This window comes from Apteryx rowi, unplaced genomic scaffold, assembly GCF_003343035.1.
Source record: "Apteryx rowi isolate R43461 unplaced genomic scaffold, aptRow1 scaffold_484, whole genome shotgun sequence".
Taxonomy (NCBI): domain Eukaryota; kingdom Metazoa; phylum Chordata; class Aves; order Apterygiformes; family Apterygidae; genus Apteryx; species Apteryx rowi.
This window is the reverse complement of record NW_020450743.1, coordinates 691,787-701,158: the sequence shown is the minus strand read 5'-3', so window position 1 is coordinate 701,158 and position 9,372 is coordinate 691,787.

Genomic DNA, 9,372 nt, shown 5'->3' with positions numbered 1-9,372 from the left:
AAGTGTGGGTTAGATGAGTGGGCAGCGAGGTGGATTGAGAACTGGCTGAATGGCAGAGCTCAGAGAGTTGTGATCAGTGGCACAGAGTCTAGTTGGAGGCCTGTAGCTAGCGGTGTCCCCCAGGGGTCAGTMCKGGGTCCAGTCTTGTTCAACTTCTTCATCAATGACCTGGATGAGGGGACAGAGTGCACCCTCAGCAAGTTTGCTGCTGATGATACAAAACTGGGGGGAGTGGCTGCTACACCAGAGGGCTGTGCTGCCATTCAGAGAGACCTGGACAGGCTGGAGAGGTGGGCAGAGAAAAATATCATGAAGTTCAATAAAGGCAAGTGCAGGGTCCTGCATCTAGGGAGTAACAACCCCATGAACAGGGTGGGGGCTGACCTGCTGGAAAGCAGCTCTGCGGAGAAGGACCTGGGAGTCCTGGTGGACCACAGGTTGACCATGGGCTAGCAAAGTGCCCTTGTGGCCAAGAAGACCAATGGTATCCTGGGTTGCATGAGGAAGAGCATTACCAGCAGGTCAAGGGAGGTGCTCCTTGCCCTCTACTCAGCCCTGCYGAGGCCATATCTGGAGTACTGGGTCCAGTGCTGGGTTCTCCAGGTCAAGAGAGACATGGAGCTACTGGAGCAAGTCCAGCGAAGGTCTACTAAGATGACTAAGGGGCTACAGCATCTCTCAGAGACTGAGGGGGATCTTATCAATGTGTGTAAGTATCTGAAGGGAGGGTGTAAAGAGGATAGGGCCAGATGTTTGTCAGTGGTGCCCAGTGACAGGACGAGAGGCATCAGGCACAAACAGAAACACAAGAAGGTCCATCTGAACCTAAGGAAAAACTTCTTTACTCTGAGGAAAACAGAGCACTGGAACAGGTTGACCAGAGAGGTTATGGAATCTCCCTGCTTGCAGAGATTCAAATGCTATTTGAATAGGGTCCTGGGCAAGGTGCTTTAGGTGACCTTGTCTGAGCAGGGGGGTTAGACTAGATGGTCTCCAGAGGTCCCTTCCAACCTCAACCCTTCTGGGATTCTGTGATTTTATTTTTCTTTAATAGCAGGATCCTGGTTTGTCTCCTACATTCAGCAGTATTCAAATCCCCAAATCACTTCATCAAAGTTGCTCTGTAATTGCTTTCGGGGACTCTTCCACCCTAGATTTTTTAACAAAAATAAATAATCAAGGATAAATCCTCTTTCCTGAATATGCCTTTTTCATAGACAACAAAATTAAATGTTCAGCAATGACTCTTGTGTTATGATGGTTATAATAGCTGTCTGGGACAGGGAGGCTTATGTACTATTTACATAGGATGACTCTAAGCAAGTTTCTGCATCTCTCTACATTATGTTTGTTTCCCCTCTACTTGCAAGGTGGGAATAATACTGTAATAAAGGTTGAGACCTGCTAATGGCAAATGTTTAAATAAAAGCTATGTATTAACTACATAAAGAGCAACTTTATTAACCTATCACTCGCTTCACAGTCCAAGCAAGTAAATATATGGAATACTAAATAAAAACAGAAGGATTGCTTCACAAAATTCAACTCGGTCCATTAATATGGACTTATTCCAGGTTTCTACAATATACCTTACAGTCTGTGTCAGGCAAGGAGGCCAAACACGATGGCCCAATGGGGCAAGGCTGCTGCAGCTCCATGCCCCCAGGCCCAACCAAGAGCGAGGCTGAGCAGGTATTCCCAGGAGGCACTCACACACAAACACACAGCTGGCCTCAGACATGCAGTCCACCAGTAGCTGCCCTTGGATCCCCCATCCTACCAATCTCTATCTGCTTTTATCAGTCAACCCACATGCACAGTGCAAATGAATGATATAATTGTATTTCCTCCAGAGCACCTTTCTTTACCCAGCAAATTCATATAGTATTTGAGGTATCTAGATTTAAAAATCCAGCTAGGGCTTGGAAAACCCTAGCTATTTTAATACTCCTAGCCTAAGAGTTTACAAAAAAAAGAGAAAGCCTTTGCTGTGACTCAGATTCTGCTTTTGTTTAGACACATATTAAGTAAGATCATCTGTTGATAGGCAGAAAAAGACATAAGCCCCACCATCCTGGGCGAAATCCTATTTCTATGAAAGCCACTGCAATTCCACTCCTCTGCCATCTGATTTTGATGGAGGAGAATTAAATTCTCTGGGTTGTAAGCAAATAGTAAACCTGAATCTCACAAACAACTCTTCTGTGGTGAGTGAATGAACACAAACTCTGAAAGTTCAAACAGAAGCAGACACAGAAGTACTGAGAAGTCAGATCCATGCCTTTATTTTGTTTTCCACCGCTGATAGAAGTTAAATTCTTTACTCTCCTCTCATAACTAAATGTAAGGCAAGCAGTACCTAGCAACCTATTGTGCCTTGTAACTGATCTGGAGACCTACAGAAACACACTGCCTGATTGACAGGTCTTACTGTTGAATACTAATGCATTTTTATGGTGAAAATATATCCAGCATTCATGTCCTAATAATAGACCTAACTTGGCTGTTTCTTGTGCTCAGTATCTCAGTGTATGCTGCCAGCCATTAAGAGCAGAGGTACAGGAAGATCTTCCTATTTCTTCCAAATGAAAAAGATTCTAGGAAAGTGGCAGATTATTCATGGAAATAAATAATACAGTTTTAGTCTTGTTTACTCTCCTCTAATAGCACCAAATTAGATGATTACAGTGTTTGTTTTTATTTTTAACAAAATGAAGGTGTAATCTTGCTAGTGCTATTCATTTTCTTTTTGTTGATAGGAAGCTGTTGCAATGAACCTTTTTTTTTTTCTGCCGCTTTTCTTCCCTTCAACATCAGAAGAAGGAAGTGCTTATTGCATGGGGGCAAAAGCAAAAAGAAAGTCAATGGTAAAAACTTCTTGTTTGTTACACAGCTTTATCTTTGCTGTTCAGCTGTTCACCACAAAGGAAAATGTTTAAGTTCCTTTCTAAGCTGCAAGAACCACAGAGGCATCAGTTTGTCTTTTCAGGAGACAGTGCCACAATTTAGTTTCAACCAGGAGCCTTCTACAGTAGCTGAAGTTTTCACATTTCTAAAGCAAATGGACTGCATATTTCTGCCTTTCTCAATTTCCATATTTTATTAAACAAAGATATAAGCCAAAAGCTCTTGGCGGAGATTTGGAAAGGTGTTATGGAAATGTTTCAGTCCTTTTCAGCAAGGAGGTCCCTAATGCTGTTGGCCAGCAGGATAGCCTGGAATACAGGAGGGAAACCAGGTCTGAAAGAGGCCTCTGAGCTATATCCCATCTTGTCTTCTTCAAGAATTAATCAGTGAGTCAAGCCAGAGCAGGAGACTTATCCCTGCAATGAGAGCTAATACTACCCCAGGAGAAAATCTGTGGCACCAAGCCTAAAGCAGCTCAAGCTGTTATTGTTCTGTTACCTTTCTTTCCTGGTCATGTTCTTGTCCTTTTCTAAACCAGATGATTGGCCAAAATTTGGTGCTATTTGGAAACCTTGTAGCTACACAGTAAAACATCTGGAAAAAATCTTCAGGCACCAGAGAGCTGTCTAACTTCTAGAAAGTTCCTGCTGCTTGTATAAATCCAAGACTCTTCAAACTTATGTTAAAAGCTGAACTTTGATTTCTGATAGGGTTTGGGAAGGACAAAAGGTCTGGAGCTGAGTAACTGTACTGCCTACTTCTATCTTCTACTCTGCCTGCTCCCTTAACTGCTAATTCTTTGCATTTTGCATCCTCATTCCTTGTCTTCATTTTCTCTTCTTTTATCAGTAATCAGAGTCTTTTTAAAGTGGGAGGATAAATCCATTCACTACTTGGCCCAGTATTAAATGCAACAACCTCAGCATCCAAATTCTTTATATCCTTCATTGCCGTATTGATCTTTTTATCCTGGACTTGCCATTACATAAACTGAGTTGTATTGTCTTTTTTGAAGCAAGCCTCACTTCTGGTAAACCATATTGAAGGAGTCACTACTATGTGGACACTGTGAGTATTAACTCTCACTTTTTGTTCTGTTTTCCTTTTTTTTTCTTGATGTTTAATGTCCATTACATTTAGGAGAATGGCAGACTTAGGGTCAAAATAAACTACTTATCCACACTGCCATTGTCCAGGAACACTAATACCGTGTCACTCTGACTATCTGCCACTTTTTATAATCCTTCCAAGACTCTGGCCTTTCTCCCCCTAATCTGACTCCACCAAAGATCTCCAGGCTTTTCAAAGCTTGAAATCTAGAACCAAACCTTAGGTTGACCCTTATTTTTGGTGGTAGAGGACTATTTCTGTGTAGATGGTTATATACTTTGTAGCTGAAAGGCTTATGTCCCTCTTTTAATCTAATAATCTCAATTTCTCTGCTGATTTTGGTGCCTTTGATTCTTCTTATAGTCATGAGATACCTCGTCATGGCTAGCATCTGTAAAAGATCCATAGATAATGAATCTGATTACAATGACCTAAAGAAGACTTTTAAAATCTTGCTGTATTATGAAGCACTAGGGTATCATGTTTTGGCACATATCATAAAACTGCTGTAAACATCTATGTTGTGAAATGGCTAACTCCACTCTGCTCAGACTGTCAAGTAGGGGTCTTGAATTTCTGAACATTTAAGGCTAAATCATTATTATCTGTGACAGGGTTGTGGGACCCTGCTTTCAGGAAAACTATTGTATCTCTGAGCTATCATGAGAGATTTTACACATCCTTGTGACACATCTGTCTATCTACAGGGAAACAATTCCTCTGGACCAGACTGTGTATCTGCTCCTTCAAGAGGACAATAGAGGTCAATCTCAAAAGGGACTGTGCCTGCCTTTGAAATATAAAGTGCCATTGTGCTTTGATGGCTCAGACTGATCCTCTTGAGAACAGAGAATGGAATCACATTAATATAATAATTACATAGACTAAGTATGTTTCCTAATATTTCTAAGATGCTCTAGATAGTCTAAATTTAACCCAGGCAATTCAAAGTAAAAGTGTTTGTACTTGATAGTAAAATTGTTATGTGCTACTTGATGCTTCTGTATTTTGTGCTAAACCTAACAGGACACAAGGCTGCCATGAAAAATATGTAGGTTCTTCCTCACTATCCTCTGTGAAGCAATATATTGTTTTTCTACCTTATCGCTCATCAAAGAAATATGGGGGAGGGCCTATATTTTTCATTTAAGTGGCTATATCTTTCACAAAGGAAGTATTTCTTAACTGAGAAGAACAACTTCTGTGGAATCAAATACTCTTTGTTTCTTCCTCTCTCTCCTTGCAAATGTTGTGAAAGAAGCCTTATGTGTGGAATTATTCTTTGAGGAGAAAAACTTTTCCTACTTCATGTTAGTACCTCAGGTCTCTTATGAAATGGATTTTTTCTGTTGGTTGATAGCTTAGCTCCTCTGTCAAGCCTTCTTTGCTAAGAACAGTTTATCCTCTTCTTCATAAATCCTTAGATTGCAGTAACCACCTCCATGGGGCAGTAGGTGGTTGTTGGTGGCTACCTAAAGTACTTTGCAGCTGTTGTGGCATTTCTGATTCTTCCTAGGCTTTGTTTAGCCTGGCAATGGCTTGTCACCTCCATAAAAATAATGGCAGTATATGAGGGTTTTTGTTTTTTTTTTTAACGCCACTCATCATCACACCATTGTTCAGGATGGCAGGCGATCCTTGTGTGGATTACAGACTTACAGAGGTTGACTTACACTTACAGACCTATCATGATTATTTTCAGAAGCTGGTATGGTCAGTCCCGTGAGAACCCCACGTAGTGAGAACCCCATACGTTGCTCTGTGCATCCAGGAAATACCTACGCACTTGGTTGGTAGATTGACTGAAGACTGGAGGGGTTGTGTGACTGGCTTGCACTGATACAGTGAAGATCTGGAATAGAAATCTCCTAAATCTAGATACCATAACTGCAGATACCAGTGAAATGGACTCTAAATCTGGAATGGCCTGTAGAAATTCCTGTTCTAGCCCCCTTCTTTTCTGTAATATTAAAAAAAAAAAAAAAAAAAAAAAGTACCAGTTCAGTCATCAGTCATAGACAATTTCATGAAATTGAAGGTAAGTACTGAGACTGGCTTTTCTGCTCTTGTGTCACAATGAACACTCACTGACAGAATGAGGTTATTCTCAAATAGTACTTTTAAAAGAAGCTATTGTTCCATGCTGCATTTCCAGGTGTTAAGCTTACAGAATTCACAGGCAGCCTCTTTGGAGCTTCATTCCTCATGTTTGATGGAAAATTTGCTTTGCCAGAAGCATGAGCATGTTAATATCAGGCTTTGTAAAATGAAGCAGTTCCTCTGAATGTTCTTGTGTGCATGACACCAAATTTCCCCACAAAACTACACAATCTCTTTGATGTAGACATAATTCAACTGCCAGATTACTTCTGGTCCCAGTTTCCTGATCTTGATCACTACAACTTCAGTTTCCCGACCAAATGATCATTACAACTTTTGGACCTGATTTTTATGTGCTGTAAATGGACATAGTTTAATTTCACAAAAATGGCAGGTGACTGTAATTAAACTGAATAATTGTATTCCTTCTTAATATCCTACTTTCTAGAGAGCTCTTCTGCAAATTTTATGTTCTTTTTTACATTCAGGCACTCTGTTATTGCACACTACCCTTCTTGCTGGAAGGCTGAGCCCATGGAAATGAAGAAATTCACCTTGGCATTTGTAATGATGTAAAGCTTGTTGCTCAGAGGCGTTGCAGTTGGTTTCAAGGTCTGCTGTAGAGCTRTGAGTGAGCAAATGAGCAAAGGAGGAAGAAGTTCCTTTTTGGAAAAAAAGGAGAGTGGGCAAGGGGAGATCAAGTCCTTTGTTACATGATTTGCATGTCTTATTATCCCTTTTCCAAGTTCTTAAGTCTCCTTTCCATCACCCTTATACCTCCTTTTGCCCACCTCAGTTTCCTCCCAAACAAACAACCCACTCCTAATTATTTTTTCCCTCTAGGTACCAAAGTTGGTATTTTCAATACTATTGCTGAGGCAATCTCTGCCTTATATGACATTCCCTGGGTACTGTAGGCCTTTCAAGACCCTATTTCCCAAAAGGCCCCCAATAATCTCCCTACTTATTTGTGGAGTTTGGACATTTCTCACACAAATTCCCCTTAACAAGCTGTGAGACCTAGTCATCCTTCACGGCCCTATATGTAACTTTTGTCAGCTACTCACACTGTTATTTGTTACGCTCAGCAATTTTCTCATGTCATGTCCAGTTGCTTTCCATGTCCTGTTCTGTTTGCTTAACCTTAGGCTACAGCCCAGTCAGTGCTCTAGTCATTTGCCTGCAGCCCTAACAGTGATTTTTAGTGCAGGTCTTGTAGGATGAGTCTAAATAGCTTTGTAAGTGTGCTCAGATGCTCAGCCCAGGAGATCAGACTCCAACAGCCTTAGCAGAAGGGCTGTTGCTTGTGCTTTCCCTTTGGGACGAGGAAGTCTGGAGAGGCGTCAGCGGATCCCAYGATCAGGAAAGATTGTTGGCCATGTGAGTGCTGCTGGACTGCAACCAAAGCTGTGGTGGCAGCATGAACAGATACAATCAGCTAATACATGGAAGTATGAATGATGGATTTTGTAATCCAGAAGATTAAGGCCTTTGGTTTAATATCTCATTGATACATTGAAATTAATGAGTTACTGTTTGATGCAGCAGCTGTTCAATCTCTAAAAATAGAATGCACTTTTAAAAGCAATATTCAAAAGTATCAGCACTATTCAAGATGATGGGAAGGGATGTCTAGCTTTCAGTGCTAGAATTGAGTATGAATGCTACATGTGGAGAAACTGCAGTTTAGCATGTTTGTACAATGATGATGAAACATAAAGTAAACTGAAAACACTTGAAGATATATTAGGAAAAAAACTTACCTAGATTGGTTAGAAATTAGAAGCTAAAATCTCATTCAGCAAAATAAGACAGGCAAGTTAATTAATGTGAGCTGATAAAAGGTATTGAAATATCAGTGGCACCTATTTAGCTAAATTAGTACATGTCTGTGTAGGGCAAAGCCTACTATTTCTGAGGTCTGCTATTCAAGAAAATCTGAATTATTGCAGAGCAGAATTAGCCACTAAAAACTAGGAGGAACCTCATTTATAGTGTGTTAAGTCTCATTTGTGTTTTGAGATAATTTCTTATTCAAACACACACACACACAAAAAACTTCAAGAGAACTTTTTCACGGTCTTTTACATAAGTGCCCCCATTTCTGAAATCTAATCATTAAACTGGAAAGCAAAAAGCTGCATGCTACATTGCCTCATCTACTTATTTGTGAATTAGACTATTTCTATCCCTGTAGATGTAGTCTCTAAAGATCTGATATGCTTGTTCAAAAGGCATAAGTTTATTCATTTTGCTAATCTCTTCCCTCTTGTGTGGCAATGTTACTTATTTACTCATTTGCACCTCCCTCAGTGCTCATGCTTAAGAGTATGAAGAGCCTATAAGGCTTCCCTCCTGTCAAGCCAACTGTTCTGGGCATTAGGTCTAGCCGAAAATACCTCATTTAGCAGGCTGAAAGCAATGCTGTTCAGTACGATGGATGATGGTCAGCGCTTGAAGACAATAATGTATGACATCTCTATAAAACTAAAACTTCACTAGATTTTAACTTCTAGCTCATGTCTCAAGCAATTAATTGGTGGGATTTGCAAAGTGTACAGAAATAGTCTTCACAGCTGTCTGACAGGAGAATTTCTTGTCCTCATTATTGTCAAAAGGTTTTTTGTCTATACATCGGGTGGCCTCATTAAGGCCCCAAAGGGACAGCAAGTGAAGTACACAGCAACATTTTGAGGACTATGGCTGCTGGCTTTTTCCTACTTCCGTGCAAAAAGTAAGAACTATACACTTTTAAAGCTGTCAGTGACTTCTTTCGAGTCTTTCAAATCCTATGTGGTAAAGCAGAGTTTGTTCCTATAATAACTGAGTAGCAATACCTGAAGTAGTCTTCAGTTCCGAACAGAAAACCAGTATTTGCAGATTGCTCATTCTGCTTCCTCTGGTGGTTTGTTCTATCTCTGGCAGACACCTTTCTGAGGTGTAAAGCAAATACCTAGGCTTATGTGGAATATCCTAGCTCATATGAATAAAGACTCTTAAGGAAAAACTTAGTCATTCTTTTTGCATAGAAAATCAATGTACAAAAGGGTTCACAAACTGAAGGGAAAGGGGTGTTAAGGAGATAAATCTGTAACTGTTCAAATCTTACAGAAGTGTAGGAGGAATGTCTTCTCATTGTTTTATCTGTTTTTCCAAATACACAATCTGCTACTGAACCACCTAGGAGGAATTCCATTGATTTTTTCTTAAAGACAGGACTTACGCAGAGCTGCTAACAGTGCTGAAAAGAGAAAA